Here is a 16404-nt window from a genome sequence, read left to right on the forward strand (position 1 = left end):
GGAACAATTTATTGCAATGAATCAGCGCCGGGCGCCTTCCGGTGCCTCCCCCGGGGAGCCCGGCCCGCCGCCCCCTCGCCGCCCCGCCTCCCGCCCGCCCCCCGGGCCGCGCTGCCCGCCCGCCCCCGCCCGTCGGCGCTGGGCTGCGGGGAGGGGGACCCCCGCGAGCAAAGGGCAGGGTGTTGGATGCTGGGTGTGGGGAGCTGGGTCCCTCCCTGAGGGCTCCCATCTCAGCTGCCGCTGTGGGCAGGGGGACGCTGGCCACCCCGTGAGGGGACCCCAATTTGCGCCCCCCTGCCGTGTGTTTCCTCTGCCCCGCAGGGATAGCCCTCCCCCTCCTCCGGTGAGGATGGGGCCGCTGTGACCTGATTCACTCCCATCTTGCCCCTCTGAGCACTCCCTGCCGCATGTCAGGCCCACTCCGGGGTACGCGATGCTCCCAAAACGACATCCCTGTGGTCCTGGGCCCGGGCATCTCTGCCACATCAGGCATTCCATGGGCATCTGGTTTGGGCCTCAGCCCCTGGTTGCCCCAAGAGGCTCAGCCAGGACGTGACCAAGTCCACCAGCTTCATTTGAGGCCCTGCATCCAACCGGCTCTGCACCGTCACCATCAGCTCTTCCTGTATCCTTTCCTCAGGGCACCCCACCTTTCCAGTTTTGCATTAACACTGCTCCCCCTTATCTTTTTTGTTGTGCCCTGCAATCACTGGATTTACGTCCTTTTCCTCCCCCCCCCGATGGAAGGCACCACAGTTCGTTATAGTCTGGCCAGTGCCCAGTGTCACGGGGAAACCAGTAAAGGCTGTGGCGGTTGGAGGTGATACTTAAGAAGAACACACAAGCCTGCAGTCCCTTCCTCTTGTACACCATTCATTTTGTCATCCTTTTACGAGAGTTGACACAAGGCTGACCCAGCTTCCTAGCCATTGCCTCAATGGTGCAGCCAAGGGCAGGGCTGCACTTAATGAACTTATTCACCCTGCTTCCAAAGCGGTATTTGCTCAGCTACGTACTTTTGCAGCATCACCCTTTGGACTTTGAGTCCTGTTCCCCCTCCATCGTTTTTCTTGAATGACCGACACTTCTATAGGTGTTTGCAAGCCAAACCCCAGAGGTGAGTTTACAAAGCGAGGCCTGGCTCCTTTGAAGAGCCTGGCAGCGTTCCCGGGGACTTCTGCAGGGTCAGAAGCCCATTCCCGGGAACAAATTAGAGCTACAGCCAAACTCATTTCCGCTGCAAATCACTCATCAGCTGGAGTATACGGCTGCCCTTTGATAATTCACTGCAGCGTGCACATCTGTGGGGAGGGCCAGAACAAAGCGGGGGGCTGTGTGGTGCTCTCAGGGCTGATGAATGAGCCGGGAATGGTTTGGCTGAGCTTCTCTGGGTGGGACAGACTGGGGAACGGCTCTGGGAAGGCCACAGTGACCATCGCTGCTCCTGTAGTGGGGCAGAGGCCGCAGACCACACGTGTGGCTGTGTCCTGGCATGAAGACCTAAGGGCTTTTCCCTGAAAGCCAACACTATAGCTCACTTTTTAGTGTGATACAGTTTATTTTGATTGACTAACCATCAGGCTGCACAGCTACTACAGGTTTTTTTCTGGACAAACGCTGGTCTGATCTGTAAAACAGCAAGTTCCTGCCCAAAAGGCCTCATAAGAATAAAGAAGCTGGAGCCAGCCAGGAGCAGAGCTGGATCTTAAGCAGAAATAATTATGATTTTTTTAATTGGGCTCCAAAATACAACAGGGTATGGTCTTTGTGCACAGGAAATGGGACACCACTTCAAAAAGAGCAAAAAAACGAGGCAGCAAGTCAAGAGCATTCAAGGAACATCTGGAGGAAGGCTTCTGGTGCGGAAAGGCTGCAGGACTTGGCATGTTTGTGCACACCTTGCTTCAAAAGGTCCGGTAAAAAAAAAAAAAAAAAAAAGAATTAGCTTTTAAATGAAACTCGCATCTGTGGATGCAGGGTCAGCAGCCTGCTTTGGTCTCTGTCTTTCCACTTTTGCTTTCATCTAAGTGATTTTTCTTATGCATTTATCCATCATTTTGAAAAATTCAAAGCCTCCCCCAGCTGTCACTGCAGTCAGCTTGTCTTAGCACTGGCCAAATTAGAAAACTGCTAGAAAAAGAAAAGATTATTAGGAAAAAATGTGGAAAAAACTGCTCAGATTGCAGAAAAGGGTAGGTTATTGCAGAACTGGGACTCTGGTTTCCAATGCATGTCCATTGTAGGAAGGCTGCACTTTTTTACATAGCACAGGCTTGTTAAGTGGGTAACCACATAGAAGGAAAGCCCACTGCATTAAAATACCATAATTTTAGACCTCTGAAACTCCATAAAGTAGGTTTTAAAACCTATTTACCTTTACTGAGACAGAAAGCAAAAGTGACTCTCACTGAACCCAAAGTGGGCAGCAAAGTTGAATCATGGGCAATCTCCTATGGGAACACATCTCGAGAAAGAACAGAGAGTTTCAAGGAGCTCAGAGCAATCTGATCTAGGAAACATGTGGCAATTGCTTACAAATAAGTAGCACAACACTAATCCTAGTGCATGCTGTGGTAGCTGGTCACTACTGTTACAGTATATAGCACTAGTTGTGCTTGAAAAAAGAAAAAAATGTGTATATTACCTTATTTTTTAAATAATAAGGCTTAATAACTTAGGTGAGGACCTGACAGCAGAGTGCTAATTTAATCTCCAGTGCACTTGGGGAGAGGGATAAGAGATATCATACAGCCCTCCACTGTGCCCTGGCACCGAAGTTTGGGACAAGCATGGGACGAGTGCCGCAGGGCAGTTTGAGTACATGTAGGTTGTGGGTGGCGTTGATAATTAAGGGCCGTGACCCAGCTTTAGCTCTGGGTGACTGCAGCTATCTCTGCCCAAGCTGAGGTTGGTGGCTAGGATAAACTTGTCGCTGCCTTTAGTTTGTGTTTAGTTTAGTTTGATTTAGTTGTGTTACCAGCGAGAGCAAGAGAAGACTTCGGTTTTTTTCTTGCAACCCACCATGTCACCATGCCTGTGCCTTGGCAGTGCATGAGCTCCCAAATACTGTGGCTACTATTAAAAAAGGTCATCGGACACCAGCTCTTCATTACCCCCCAAATACAAGAAATCTGCAGGAATTTGAAAATTTAAGAATGTGTCTTTCTTCTTAGAAAGGGGGGAAATATAACACAGTGGAGAGTGTTAACCAGAGGGAGGTGATGAGATATGCACTGGCATTCATTTACTGGATCCTTTTCCCACATGGCCATCTCCCTTTTCCCACGCTCATGAGGGATGCTTGTACCATGCACTGCTTTGCCCCAAAGCAATTTCTGTCCTAGTAAGGGCATTTTTAAAAGCCTATGTGGCAATTTGGCATGCAAGTGTGGCTTCAGCGCTCTCCCAGGTGAAGGGAATAGCATTGGGTCACTGCCGGGGGATGCTTGTACACGCATGTGTGTGTGTTCTGTATAGGAATTTGGTTTTATGGGGGTGGGGTGGCCACATTCAGCCTCGATGGATGGGCTGGCGGTGCCACCTTTTGCAGGGTGGGCCACTGGCTCTGCCACAGCACACGTCACTTAAGTGAACACCTGCACCAGAGAAGGGATTTGATCATCATTTCAGAGTCTGAGGGTTCATATACTCTGCTGCTGGCAACATCGGGTTGCCTTAGCTACATGAGTCATGGTAACGCAGCACAGCAGCCACACAGGCACTGCCAGGAGAAGCCTACAGTCCGAGGTCAGGGCTGAGGATGGGTAGGGCTCATGCTGAGGAAGAATGTGAAAAAATGGGGTTTTGGTGATTTACCTCCATCTCCAGCTCTCCCCATGTGCCCATCGGTGGGAGCTGCTAGCTTTCCTGCAGGATTTAGCAATGTACCTGCCTGCTGAGGTCTCTGGCTGGCCCTGACATCGCATCTCCCTCCCAGGAGATGCAGGAGCTCATGCTGCAGCTATCAGCCATTGCAGGGTACTGGCATTCCCGCTGCTGTTGTGTTTTTATTCCCATTGTTGCTCCGTAATCTCAGAGATGTGCATCTCCTTTCCAAGGGCCATCCTAGAGAACGACCCCTAATTTCACTGGTGTTACACCGGTGTCTCAGCAGCAGAGGAAACTGGAGACTCAAGGTTGTATAACTTCTTTTATTATAATGATTTAAACATTATATCTGTTGGGAAAAAAGTTGGTTTACAGGACTGACATAGTAATCCTGCCAGCTAAAGTCAATTAATAACAGAGAAACATATGCTCTTGCATTGTAAATTGTTGCCCTCCAAGTTTATATTAGCGTGTAGATGTATCCACAGGCACATAAAGCTAGAGCTCAGTATAGCGACCACTGGGTCTCCTAGGAAACTTGTACTCAAAAAAACCCCCAAGTAGCCGTAAGCGAAGGGTGTGGGTTGCTGCTGTGGAAATGTTGTGAGGAGCAGCACTTTTTTTCACATCTTCACATTTTTTCACATTTTCATAATCCTTAAAATGTATATTTTTAAAAATCAGACTATTTCAGAATATCTCTGGGAAGCTCTTGGTTATAGTTCCTTATTACTCTACTCCTTCAGAAATGTCCTGGGACAAACTGGTGACATTGGGTCCCCCCAAACCTCACTGGTCAGGTGGTGGGTCCCAGTCCCTCTGCAGGCAGGACTTCCCTGAGGGACGTGGAGTCCATCAGGGGCAGCCATCCAAGATGGAAACACCCTGTGAGGGGGCTCAGTATCACTTTGGGGGTGTTCAGGTCTTTCTGTGAGTACAGAAGGAGCTCAGGTACTTCTCTCCAAGATGGCCAAGATCAGGTGAAGAAGCTCTTCTCTTACAGGCAGCTCACTTAGAAGGGTCTCAGCCAGAGAGACAAAGGCCACCAAGGTTGTTTGTTTAACGATTACAGCAAATGAAACACAGCAGTGCTGGAGCTTTTGGGTTAATTTAAACAAGAGCAGCAGCGGAAGCTCAATCTGTGAGAAATTTTTTTGTACTATACGCAAGCCATGCATTAATCAGCAAATTCACGTAATCCTGCTTGCTCAATTTACTAATATTTATCTGACTAAGTCTCTTTTTTTCCTAAGCAGCTCGAAATGTCTCATCCCACTGACTCAGTGTGTTATCATTACATGTTGTAAACTGCTGCAGACAGTCATGGAGCAGGCGTGAGGGTATGGGGAGAAAAGATGTCATTTCCAGTAAGCCGGTCCTTGGTTGTGCTCTGAAGGAGCCAGCCAAATAAGGGCTGTCCGACACAAATATGTGCCAACTCAAACCTGCTTAGGGGGACTTCAGGCACTTTTTAATACTGCAATAAAAACTGCGTGGGGGACAGTGCTGCTTTGCGCTGTCTCTCCCCAGCAGCCTGGGTACAACTGTGTGTGCAGTACGTTCCCCACCCTTGCACATTGTGCAGGTGTTTAGTTTGGTTACCAAAAAAAAAAAAAAAAACCCAACAAAAAAAAAAAAAGAAAAAAGGGAAAAAAGAGGCTTGTGTTATCTGGTCTTTTGAGCTGTTGGTCATGCAGTTCCCTGTTCTGTTCCCCCAGATAATACACGTAACTTTGAGCCTCTCAGCCCGATTTCAAGCCCATGTGGCAGATATACAACAGGTGGAAAGTTGCTGCAAGGTCCATGTGCAGCTGGGCAGGGCTTGGGCCCCTGCTCAGAGGTGCGCGGATGCATCCTCACACAGGCAAGGGGAGTGTTGACCTAACCGGTTGGGCTTGGTCCAAGACTGCTGTCTAAACACTGGCAGACCTGGATATAGCCTGTTCTCATGCTCATCTTCACGAAGCGGCTTGCTGAGTATCACAGGGGGATCCACAAATACCTTGAGTCTTATGTCAGCAGGGAGGAGAGAGCCCCATTGCATGGCTGCCGTCTGCCATGGGACCCATGGTGACTCAGTACTTCCCCTTCAATAAAGACTTCTGCCGAGAGCTTGGGAAGACCAGCAGCTTGCCAAGTGCTACCCTGAACTATGTGGTTATTTACTGGCCCTTTTGAACACTGTCAACATTTTTTTCATGTCTAATGAGCTCAGGAGATGGTTTAGGCTACAGCTCATGACTTTAAAATGACGGGACATTGCCGCTCTGAAGTGTTCGATTTCCCAAACCAAGTCTGTTTGGATAAATATTTGGGATGGCCTTATTTTGCAGCAGCAGCAATAAATGGCTGAGACCTCAGCCCTGACTGATGCTGTTATGCTCTTTGCATATGAAGTCTCCAGTGATTACAGCTCATGCCATTCATTCAGCCTGACATTGCCTGTCTGCTACCAGCCAGCCTTTTATTACACTGGTGTGTTACAGCAATAACATTTACCAGCGATTATGAAGGGCCAGGCCTTGTAGTAACATGATGACACCACATGCTGAACTGAAGGTTACCACTCCGGATAACCTGCCCTTTCGAAATCTGCAGATTTAGTGAAGTGGCTTTTAGCCGTCTTCTTCCCACTTTTACCTATGTGTGGAGACTCTGGCAGGTCCAGCACTGACAAGCACATACGAGTGGGATGTTCTGCAGCACATCTGAGCGCATCGCTGGGCTGCACTGCCTGGCGTCAGTGTGGCATGCGTCCCGGCATCCCGTCCTGGCTGTCCCACCAGCAGGTGATTGAGCTCCCTGCTTGGCGCAGCCTTCTATCCCTGTTTTCTGCCTTTTGCCTTTTTGTTTTTAACAAACAGTGTGTAAACTTTAAAAGTAAACACTGAAAGGCAGTGTAGGATCCCCTAACCACAACATCAGCAAACTTGACAGAGTTGGGGGGGAGGACAAAGTCATGGCACTGTCCAGATTTGGGATGTTTCCCTTCCTCAGGTGGGCTTGAGAGTCATCAAAAACAAAACCTTCCATCATTCCCAGCATTTGCCGGGCCAGGCTGTGGGGAGGAGCTGGAGGGGGAAGAGCATCCTTTGCCTCCTGGGCAGCCGGCGTGCATGGCAGGACAGGTGGTGGTGCTGACATCATGTTTCGCATAGTCCTTTGGCCACCAAATTTTCTTTTCTGAAGCCAGGACTCTGCATTGTGGCAGGCGTGAAGGGAAGTGGTTTTTGGCATCAGGTGTCCTCTCCTGAGGCTTTCTGCTTCCTTGCCAATGTTTCCACTGCCGTGACCTTTACCTGCTACTATTATCCTGCAGCTCGCCCCTAAACACACACCTGTGGTCAGCTCCCTGCTGGTGCAGCCAGGGGGAGCTGGGGATGCCATGGTGCCTTGCTGGCGGTGCCTGGGAATGCTGGATGGAAAAGAATGTCTGATATGGTGGATTAAAAAAAGTCAGGAGCACTCTCCATACATCAACTTCAGGTGCTTCAATGACATCCAAAAACCATGGGAGAGAAAAAAAATCCTAAAACTATGGGATAAAAAGAAGGGGAATCAGCCATATGTATTTTTCCAATTTTGATTGACTTTCCCAAATCTAACCCATTGCTGATTTATTTCCCCACTCCAACCACCAAATAAAAGCCTATAGGGTGAGTTCAGCAGCTCTGAGTCATAGAATTTGGTGTGCATAAACTCCAGCTGCCACCCCATCTGTACTTGTCCTTTGCCTTTTGGGTTGTACGGCGGGGAATAATGGCAGCCCACTTGCTCTGCAGTGCCAGGGTTAATATTTGCTGATGGGGCTAACATGTAAAAGCCAAACTTTCTTTTTTCCTGCTGGTTACTCAGCCTGTCTTGTGTTTGAACACCCGGCTCCACCACAGCAAATATTTGCAAAAAGTAGCTCAGGGCATGTCCCAGCCCTAGGTCCTGGGGCCGAGCCCAGCTGTCCCGCTGTGAGGAAAGCAGCAAGCATCAATGTCTCCATCATGCTCCTCCTGGTGGTCCCCATGCCGCTTGGCTGAACCAGCAGGTGGGAAAGGGAAATCCTAAGTCATACAAAGCTGAGGATTTTATTTTTTTTCTGCTCTGTTGAAGAAACCACAGTTTGGTGGCAGGGAGCATGGGTTTGCAGAAACTTCTGTGTGTGCTGTACTGAGAGCAAAAGCCAGCACTTTTGGGGATGGACATGAGCCTGGTGGCCTGGTGGCCCAGGGGCAGCCTGTGCCAGTGCTGCTGGAGGCACCAGTGACTGCGGCCTTTATGAGTGGAAAAAAGATGAAGCGAGAAAGTTTGTGATAAAGCAGGGAGGCAGTTAAGGGGAGGAAATGAGGGCACTCAGCACATAACCTTGGCCAGGCCCTGCTCCCTGGGAATGAGCCAAAAATATATTTCACTGGAGCCAGGTCCCAGCACCCAGGTTAAAGTCCCTGCCTGATGAGCGGTGGGAGAAGCAGCCATGATACGTACAGGTGATCAGAAGGGGCAGAGATGTATTGCCCAGCCAAGGGCATCCTGCTGCTTTGCTGGGGGCAGCTTTGTCTCCATCTCCCCTTCCTGGGGGTTTCCTTGGGAGCCTGGCACCTACGCTTTCCCTCTGCGTGCCCTCCGTCAGCTCAGTGGGGCTCCAGCCTGGTGCCTACTACAGCTGTGGGAGGGAAAGTTATTTTCATCGAGCTGAAAATGAAGGAACCCTCCTAATGCTGTGTAATAGCTTAAAACACAGAAACCCCCTTACTGTGGTGTAATCACTGAGTGCTTGGTGGGCCAAATGTCATAAAAGCTTAGCTATTAGCCCCAAATTACTGGTGTCCTTTAGAAGAGGGGTCTGAGCAAAGTCAAGTAGCACTGTCATTTACCATTCCAGGATGGGTTTATCCAAGCTTTTCTGGAGGTGTTGTAACCAGAGGGGTTGCTACAACAGGATAAAATGCTTTAAATTCCTTGTTTCCTCAATCTATTTATTGACTACTGGATATTTAAAGTACGGAGTCCTGCTAGCAGGCGGGCCTTTGGAGCCAGGAAATAACCTCCAAATGGAGCAAAACGAGTTAAATGCCTTGGCAGGTGGCTGGGATGACTAAGTCATTCTTCTAGCCTTACTGGAGCAGGAGTCAAAAGTCATGGAGCTGTACGCATTTCCCATAATTGGAAACCCTTGGCCAGAATTGCAGGATCCAGGGTTGCAGCAAAAGCTGTGGTGGGCTGAGAGTGGCTGGTGGGCCACGGGCAGGGCAGCTCCACAAGGGAGATGCGCAGCTGTGAGTGTGCATGCTTTGCAAAAAAGAAACAAATGAACAAAAATAACAAATCATGCATTTGGCCAGAATAGTGGCAAACGAGGCTGGAGTTTCTGATGCGGACACTGCCAGCCTGGTTTCATTGCCAAGGTCTTTCTAAAAGTCCCTTTAGGCTCACACAGGCACCTCTCCAGCCTTAGCTTTTCTTATGAGACCCTGAATTGTGAAGCTATGTGTGAGGGCAGGAGGAGAAATGCTTGATTTCTGTGAGTCCATCTCCTTTCTTCCTTCTCCTCCACCAGCTGTGTAAGAAGGATGTGGCAGTGCCCGTTGTTTGCCTGGCCGTTGCCAGGCTCACTCATTCCCTTCCCTTCCAGACAGGACTCCAGGACTTATCTGTGGCCACTCCAGCAATGCGTGACAACAGCCAAGCACCTTGCGGGGAGCTGTGCAGGTGCTTCACCACCCACAGATTATTTAACTGCCCTATCGGCACCACTCGGCTCACAGCACCACCAAAACCCATCACCATTATCATCAGGCGCTGCTGGGAAACGCAACAGAAGAGAACGAGGCAGTTGCCCCCAGCGTCCCCTGGGCCAGTTTCCTGGGTGGAGATCTCCCCAGCACTAGGATTTTTGTCTCCAGCTGCCCTCTGAGCACATTTCTTTGCTGCATGCCAGCCCGCAGCCTGGCCTCTCCTGTGGCTGATAAGAGGTGGAGATTGGCCTTTATCTTTGGTGACTCATGGCTGCTCCTGCTTCACTTGCGCTCCGAGGCCTGCTTGCCTCCTTCATGGGAAAGCTCCTAAGTGTTGACCAGGGGCAGGAGAAGCACAAGCACACCTGCACCCAGAAATCCCCCTCAGCCATGGTCATGCGATCGCTTAATGCCCTGCAGTGCCTCGCTCACTGCTTCTGCTGCTCCTCTCATTGCATAAAGCAAGGCTATAATGGTAAAGCCATGGGACAGTTTGCTTTATCCCTGCTCAGAACTGAATGGCGATTGTGTTGGCATGATTATTAATTAAAAATAAAAATTCTCTCTTATTTATGCCACAGGCCATCACCAGGTGACCAATGCCTTGGGTGGCTGAAGTCATCGGATCTTTCTCAATCCCTGAAAAGCATCTCCTGGTGTCCCAGTGTCATGGGGCAGCTTGTCCCCATGCTGTCCCCAGTTCAGGAATGGGGACACCCGGATGTGCCACCCAGCTGTGTGGCGCTGGGGACTTTGGGTGTTTTCCAGTGAAGGGAAGGGAGGTCCCCAGATAGGGGTAGGATGCTTGGAAGCGCCACGGCCCCACCGGAGGTGTGGGGTGTTGTGTTGCCATGGAGGAGAAACACCCTCCCAGGTGTGGTATGTGCCCAGTGAGTCACTGCCCCATGCTGCCGCCACGATGGGCAGTGGGGGGGAGACTTTATGCTTCCCCCCAGGTTTTTTACAGCCAAGTTTTCTCCCAAAGGCTATTTATTTCTGTGCATGCACATGTTGCGTATATGCAGAAGGGGTACTGTACACATGGGGTACCAAGGCGGAGGCCTGGCACCCCCTTGCCTACCCTTGGCTACACCAACATGCCAGCCACAGGGGCACGGCCGTGCACAGGGGAGAATGAGGATAAGGGTGAGGAGGGGGCTGCCCAAGGGAAGGGCGGCTGCTCAGCGCCACTGGCACACAGCACCCTGCTCCCCTGCCTGAAACAGACCAGGGTGGTTTTATTTTCGTTCCCCACAAGCAATTGCTGCAAGTCATCTTGAATCATAAGTGATTTCTCATCTGACAGCGGGGGGGGGGGGGGGGGGGGGAAGAGGGAAAAAGGCCTTAACCTGATGAGAAAACTGGGAACTGGGATGGGGACACAGCCATCCCCAAGGGAGCCGGACTGCATTTCTCTGGGAGATCAACAGGTTGTGAGTCACTGAAAAAGTCCCCTCCACAAAGCCAGGCTGTGATCAGTGATTGCTGTGGACATTAAGGCCGATGAGCTTTTTTCAAGCATCTGGGACCATGGGGCAAAGGGAGCAGGAGGGCAGAGAGGAGGTTTGGGTTCATGGGGGGCTGGCAGGGAGCCTAGAGTGGGATCTCAGCCCCGACCTTCAAAACCCAGTGCTAAGTGATAGACCTGTCTCCCAGCTCTTGCGTGTTACTCCCATCCAGGTGTTTAAAAAAGCAGGTTTCACTTCTCTTTGGTGAAAGGCAACCTTGTTCTTCCATGTGCCGCAGGGCTGGGGCGGCCTGTCGGCAGCAACGGGGTGACTCAGCCCGCCCACGCAGCAGCCTGCCATCCAGCCCCAGCTATATTTGCCGAGCAGGTGAATGAATCATTGCACAGAAAGACCTTAGACCTTGCCATCTTGCCCATTTTTACTCCTTTTTTTCCCCCTTCCCCTCCCTGGAGCAGCACCAGCCCAGCAGCAGCCCTGGGTCCCTGCCTGCCCAAGGCTGGTGCTCTGTGAGGGGCAGTGCATTGGCTGTCCCGCCGGGCTGTGGGCAGCCCAGCCAGCAGCTCAGAGGTCCCACGGCCGCCTGCAAGCCAAGGGCAAGCCCAACAGCACCGGCCAGGGGTGGAGGAAACACTGAGGGCACATTGCAGCTACAAAGCTGCCAGGTCTTTTTTCTTAATGATTTTTTTATCTCTGGCAAGAGGAAGTCATGAAGCCATTATGTTTCATTGAAACATGAAGAGGGAGGGCACCCCAGCACACAGGACTGAGACAAGGCCAAAGCTCCGGCCTCTGGGTTGCCAGAGAGAGCAATAAAATGTGGAGGCATCGTGGGACTAAGCTGACAGTTTGGCCTCTGCAATTCTCACTGTTCCCCAAGGGAGATTTCTACCACATGCCTGCCTTTTTTCCTCCCTGGTCATGCATTAGGACTGACAGACAAGGAGGTGCCTACAGGAACAGTGCACACATGGGCTGGATGGGTTAGTCCCACCTTGGTGCTTGCTGTGCAGGGTCACAGAGCACAGGCAGGGTGTCTCTATCAGAGCGCAGCTACCTACTGCTTGGCATAAAATAAAATAAAAAAAACAAAAATAATAAAATAATTACTTTTTGAACTCCTAATTGTGGCTCTGCTTTTGCTTTCAGACATCCATCCCACCCCAGCAGCTCCTCCTCCTGCCAACAACCACCCAGTTTTTTATCCAGGAGGTGTTTCTGGCTGATGCTCTGTGTGGGGAGGGCTTGGCTTGGCTTCGGAGCATTTTTTTAGCTGTTCACTGCCCCTTTGATGTGCTGGCACTGACACCAAAAAAGCTGATTGCAGCTTGCCTCGGGGTGCTGGGGCAGGATCCGAAAGTGCCGGCAGCATGGCTGGGAGGCAGCCGGCTTTGATCTGATCCCACCAGTCACCCCAGAGCCCCCAGAAAGCCCTGTCCACCCAGGGAGGCAGCAAAGGCGCCCCCCACAAACCCTACTGCACACTATGCCCAGAGATCTCCTGTGGTGCCACTGACATGCTCAAAGGGGGCTGGTCCCCCCTCCCCTCCACCACCCCCCCCCTTTAATTAAAAATTGAAATAATGTAATTGCCTCTTCATTAAAGCCAATTAAAGCCCGGCTGACAAGGGAGGAGGTGGCACATTTTGCAACTCGCTGTGGAGATGAGAAAGCGCATACCGCAATTACGGTGTCTGTTTGCTTTGCCTTCACCCTACACCTTAATCAGGACTGGCTTTGAAATCGGACCCCGGGTGAAATGGTGCTGGCGGGTCCCTCGTGCCCAGCAAAACCTGCGTACTGGTCAGGCTGGGTGCTGGGGGAGGCCACCACACGCTGCCACAGTGGGAAAGGGAGGTGAAGCTCCCTCCTCTTCCTCCTCTTCCTCCTGCCCTGCACCTGCAGAGGAGGGATGCTAGGGGGATGAGGGATGGAGAATGAGATTCCTTCATGCCTGGCTGAGGAGCCCCCAGCACCAGGGGATCTCTGGGCTGGTGCTTGCAGCTCTGCCTTTTGCTTTTCTCTCAGGGATGCTTCAAAGCTGGTGGCAGCTCTTCACTGGGGCCAGAAGCACCCACACGGGTGGTCCCCACCCCTGCTTGTTTTGAGGAATGGCACTGGCCTTGCCCTGTGAGGTGGGAGTGTATGTTCAGAGGGCTCCACGTTTGCTGTCCCTAGCCATAATGGTAATGAGTTCACAGGGAGCCCAGTCCCAAATGAAACAGGGTATTTGCTGCCTTTTTGGCCTCACTGGGGGAAAGAGACTGAAACCCCTGGTTCCCATAAGATGAAGCTGGGGGCAGCGGAAGGGAGGGTGCCATCCCCTCTTTTCATTGGCCAGGAGATCCTGACACAATCCAAGCCGTCTTTGGGACTGCAGGAGTTTCCAGGCAAAGAAGCTCTACCCAGTCTACAAGTGCAGAGCTGAATATACGTGTAATGCTGCAGTGTTGCTGCTCAGGATGCCAGATCAGTGATTTACCCTCTTGCTGCCCGGCTTTGAAACACCTGAGCAAGCAGCCCTTGCGAACGCTTTGTTGCACACACTGCACTTGCCTACGTTTTGACCTGAACCATGCCTATTAACCTCTTTTTTTTCTTTTGGTATAATAACAGTCCAGCGTCCTTTGTAGGCGATCTTTCTTCAACAATCTCCTTTTTGATCTTTTCATAGGCTAAGCAACAATTCATCCTATATAAATCTTAGTTTGAAAGTACATAATTTGTTTTTCCCTGCTTTTTTGAAGCGGTAAGAGATGAAACAGCTTAGGGGAATGTCAGCAGCAGTTATATCTTAATTGGTTTTTCTCTGCATCAAACCACCTTGAACTATTAACTTGTGTGCAGGAGCTATATGTGACCTTTACAGCAAGTGCTTTACCTCCCTTAACAAGTTATATCCCATCACTGACTTCAGGAGTTTGCTTTGGTAGTGGCTCTGATACTAATATTGTACCCAACCCTACTTCTTTCGTGCTTTTTCTTTCAAGGAAAATCAGAGAGTTTCAAATGTGCCTTAAGTCAGGAGCATGAAAAGGAAAAAGAAAGACTAGATAATTGGGTGAAATAAAAAATAATATAAAAAAGAAAAAAACCCAAACCCTTCCTAAGTGTGCCCCTACCACTGTTGGCCAAGTAGATGTTAATGCTAAAATACCAAGACACTTTCCTCCTTTACTCCTAAAAGTTGGATGAGCGTGGACTCAACAGCCACCAGGATGAATTTACTTTGCAAAAAGATCAGTTTAACAGCTCACAAAGAATATTTGCATGGTGCAAGACTATTTGCATTGGTGATAAACCAATGGTCCTTCTTTTCCAGCATCATTCTGTGCTTTTTGGTTTTTGCCCCCAGTAGGGGCAAATTATTATTTTATGTTTGTGGGTTGTTTGTTTTTTTTTTTTCCTTTGGGTCATGTTGCATAATGAGTAAATTCCTTTCCATGCCGTTACCCTTCTCTTCAGCCCTTTTCTTAAGCTGGGATGGGTCTAGTATCGGTTATGTTTAACTTGCAGATGCTGGGGGCAAGCAGCAAGGCAGGGCGAGCCAACAGGAGGCCACTGCATTGCTGACACAGCTCCTTTGGGAAAGAAGAATTGGTAGGAGGGGGTGGGGTTTTTTTTGCATTGCGGGACTGTTATCAGGAAGGCGGGTATGAGCTGGGAGGCTGCGCAGAGACGCGCTGGCAATTGGAGCTCATGCTCACTGGGTTGTGTTAACCTGGCTTGGCATCCCCACAAGGTGTCCCGATTCCCACGGTAAAAACCAGCGCATAAGGCAGCTTGTGCAAGAGGTGAGCAGGCTGCTGGGTGGCGCATGCATTTTTGCTTGTGTAATGGCGAGGTGAACAAGCAGAGAGGAAAGCCGGTCTGGAAACGAAAGCTGGCAGCTGGCAAACAGCTCAGCCTTCATTCACATGATGCTTCATAAAGAGCACGCAGGCATGGACTTTCTTTTTTTTTTCTTCTTTTTGAATGCTTGTCAAACCTGAGTGACTTATGGCATTTATTGTTTGGGCTTCCTGGCCCTGGCCTGCAAGAAGCTGGAAGTATTTAGGACGGCAGTATAAGCATATGGAAAAAAAAAAAAAAGCTCTGCCTGTTATTAGTGTGATGACTATAAACTGGGAAAGGCAGGATGAAGGTTTGTCCATGCGCTGCTTACAGGTACAGCAACGGCTGTTTGCACACTAATTATAGTGAAGAACATGGGCAACAAAGGTAAAAAATGTGAGGCAAGTGTTCAGCTTCAGGGTAGAAGCCCTGAACAGCTATTATATTGACACAAAATCAATGCCTCCCAGACTTCATCTGGGCAAGAATACAGATATTTATCCATGGGAAGAGGCAGAGGATAAAGCAGCATGAATGCAGCACTTTTAAAAATTTTTTTTAACACCTTGCCATTAACAACAGGCTATTGAGAGGTGCTTTGCAGGAGCCCAAATCAAATTTAATGTTTTTCCAAAAGCCACGTTGGTGAACATGAAATGCCACAGGACCAGGTGAAGCTTAGTGATGGCAAGGCTTTGGGGCACATAGCGTGTGCTCCAGCAGTGGGAGAAGTAAGTCTCCCATCTAGCTTGCATAATACACTATTTGTGCTTATAGGCTTAACTAGAAAAGACGTTTCTTCCATTTTCTGGTTGAGCTATAATCACTTCCAAAAGCTAGGATGCTTCAGAAGAAGGTATGAATGTTACACCTCAGCATAACATCAGGCAGCCAGGGCATGTCTCACATTTTAAACTCGCCTCCTGAATCAATGAGCTCACAAGGACTGAGCAATTTCTTTGTGCCGTAACTCGTCTGGCCTCTTCTTATGCGCTCCTCTCCAGCGTGGGCCTCCTCCGGACTGCGCTCTGCTGAGCTGGCTCCCTCGGCAAGACCTCATTTGCTTGAGGAACTGCCATCAAGGCAGCATTTAACCAAGGATGAATTTATTACAAGTCTTCTTTATTTTAAAACAGGAAAAGCCTGTTTTATAAGGAGAGTGGAAATACGCAGAGACCATTTTAATTTTTCCAGCTGCCACAAATCCTAACTAGATAGTAAACCCCAGATAACTGAACTTACTGGAATTGGACCGAAAGCCTACAGCTCTCAGTTACCCCAAATACAAAGCTCCCATGAAGGTACCCTAACACTGTGCAAAAGGCTCCCGAGAAATCCCTGCCAGTCCCCAATTTTCAGCTGCAAGCAGAATATTTGCCATTTGCTTCTGCATCAGATAGGGCAGCGGGGTAGTACCTCCAAGGCTTTCTTCCTAGACAACCAAAGTGCTGAGAAGCTATTAATCACGCTGTAGCCCGAGTAGGCGACATGCCAAATTAATCTCGCTTGGAGCACTTCCAGCTGCTTCAACTTTCAGACCCAGAAACAGA

The 16404-nt window shown here is 49.9% G+C and overlaps 1 long non-coding RNA gene across 1 annotated transcript; it reads left to right on the forward strand.

Annotated features, from left to right (window-relative positions):
* The first annotated feature begins 7 nt into the window (after positions 1–7).
* On the forward strand, positions 8–12083 carry LOC135313482 (uncharacterized). The gene is made up of 3 exons (XR_010373115.1): positions 8–1117; positions 1776–1911; positions 9452–12083. It is a non-coding gene; the product is annotated as an uncharacterized LOC135313482 (long non-coding RNA).
* Positions 12084–16404: the final 4321 nt, after the last annotated feature.

This window comes from Phalacrocorax carbo, chromosome 5 (genome assembly GCF_963921805.1).
Source record: "Phalacrocorax carbo chromosome 5, bPhaCar2.1, whole genome shotgun sequence".
Classification (NCBI taxonomy): domain Eukaryota; kingdom Metazoa; phylum Chordata; class Aves; order Suliformes; family Phalacrocoracidae; genus Phalacrocorax; species Phalacrocorax carbo.